The sequence below is a fragment of the Lolium perenne genome, unplaced genomic scaffold (genome assembly GCF_019359855.2).
Source record: "Lolium perenne isolate Kyuss_39 unplaced genomic scaffold, Kyuss_2.0 unplaced57, whole genome shotgun sequence".
NCBI lineage: Eukaryota > Viridiplantae > Streptophyta > Magnoliopsida > Poales > Poaceae > Lolium > Lolium perenne.
In genome coordinates, this window is record NW_027249015.1 from 212,501 (window position 1) to 215,000 (window position 2,500).

The following is a 2,500-nucleotide window of genomic DNA, read 5'->3' on the forward strand; positions in this document are numbered from 1 at the left end:
CGCCAGCCAACACGCCGGTTCCGGCTGAAAACGGCTAAGTCGGGGCGACGTCGGAAAACGTGTAACGACACGGTGAACTATAGTCGGGTGGGCGCGCGGCGGTCGAGATACGTGAAAAACCATGGCGCGCCAGCCAAAGCAGCAGTACCGGCTGAAAACGGCTAAGTCGGGCGGCGTCGGAAATCGTGTAACGACACGGTGAACTATAGTCGGGTGGGCGCGCGGCGGTCGAGATACGGTGAAAAACCATGGCGCGCCAATAAAGCGACGGTACCGGCTGAAAACGGCTAAGTCGGGGCGACGTCGGAAATCGTGTAACGACACGGTGAACTATAGTCGGGTGGGCGCGCGGCGGTCGAGATACGGTGAAAAACCATGGCGCGCCCGCCCAAACCCCGGTACCGGCTGAAAACGGCTAAGTCGGGGCGACGTCGGAAATCGTGTAACGACACGGTGAACTATAGTCGGGTGGGCGCGCGGCGGTCGAGATACGGTGAAAAACCATGGCGCGCCAGCCAAAGCGACGGTACCGGCTGAAAAGCGGCTAAGTCGGGCGGCGTCGGAAATCGTGTAACGACACGGTGAACTATAGTCGGGTGGGCGCGCGGCGGTCGAGATACGGTGAAAAACCATGGCGCGCCAGCCAAAGCGACGGTACCGGCTGAAAGCGGCTAAGTCGGGCGACGTCGGAAATCGTGTAACGACACGGTGAACTATAGTCGGGTGGGCGCGCGGCGGTCGAGATACGGTGAAAAACCATGGCGCGCCAGCCAAGGCCGCGGTACCGGCTGACAACGGCTTAGCCGGGCCGACGTCGGAAATCGTGTAACGACACGGTGAACTATAGTCGGGTGGGCGCGCGGCGGTCGAGATACGGTGAAAAACCATGGCGCGCCGATAAAGCGACGGTACCGGCTGAAAACGGCTAAGTCGGGGCGACGTCGGAAATCGTGTAACGACACGGTGAACTATAGTCGGGTGGGCGCGCGGCGGTCGAGATACGGTGAAAAACCATGGCGCGCCAGCCAAAACGACGGTACCGGCTGAAAACGGCTAAGTCGGGGCGACGTCGGAAATCGTGTAACGACACGGTGAACTATAGTCGGGTGGGCGCGCGGCGGTCGAGATACGGTGAAAAACCATGGCGCGCCAGCCAAAGCAGCGGTACCGGCTGAAAACGGCTAAGTCCGGGCGACGTCGGAAAACGTGTAACGACACGGTGAACTATAGTCGGGTGGGCGCGCGGCGGTCGAGATACGGTGAAAAACCATGGCGCGCCAGCCAAGACTGCTGTACCGGCTGAAAACGGCTAAGTCTGGGCGACGTCGGAAATCGTGTAACGACACGGTGAACTATAGTCGGGTGGGCGCGCGGCGGTCGAGATACGGTGAAAAACCATGGCGCGCCAATAAAGCAGCAGTACCGGCTGAAAACGGCTAAGTCGGGGCGACGTCGGAAATCGTCAAACGACAGTGTGAACTATAGTCGGGTGGGCGCGCGGCGGTCGAGATACGGTGAAAAACCATGGCGCGCCAGCCAAAACGACGGTACCGGCTGAAAACGGCTAAGTCGGGGCGACGTCGGAAAACGTGTAACGACACGGTGAACTATAGTCGGGTGGGCGCGCGGCGGTCGAGATACGGTGAAAAACCATGGCGCGCCAGCCAAAGCGACGGTACCGGCTGAAAACGGCTATGTCGGGGGACGTCGGAAAACGTGTAACGACACGGTGAACTATAGTCGGGTGGGCGCGCGGCGGTCGAGATACGGTGAAAAACCATGGCGCGCCAGCCAAAACGACGGTACCGGCTGAAAACGGCTAAGCCTGGCAGAAAATCTCTGCCGCGGCAGAGAAATGGCCATTTTCTCTGCCGCGACAACGGTGTAGGGCTCCTTCACAAGCTGACGGGCAGGGGTCCCAGGGGGGGCTAAGTTCCCCAGGTATATTGGGGGGGGCTGGCATCCCTCCCTGTCGGCGCCGGGGTTATCCCCGTAGCCTTCTACGCCCGTTACGCCGCAACGTTTTTCGTTGCCGTGGCGTGTCACGCGGCGACGTTTCGTTGCCGCGTGACAGTCACGTGGCGACGTCTATCGTTGCCACGTGACGTGTCCGAGAGAACAACCGTGAACAGGTGTTGCCTCGACCTCTCCACCGTTAGTGGTAGGATACGTAACATTCTGCGCCGATCCTCAATCGTCGGATGCCGTTGCCTTAAGAGAACGTCGCCGTGCAACGTTACCGTTGCTGCGGTGACACCCGCCGTGGACACTCAGGACGCCGCGGTGATGTTTGACCGTTGCTACGCGAGCGCATGTCCCGAACAGAGAAAGCGCACGTTCCCCGTCTATTGGCGGGGAACAAGCGCCGTTGCCTTCAGAGAACGTCCCGAATTTGAGAACAACCGTGAACAGGTGTTGCCTCTACCTCTCCACAGTTAGTGGTAGGATACGTAACATTCTGCGCCGATCCTCAATCAACGGATGCCGTTGCCTTAAGAAA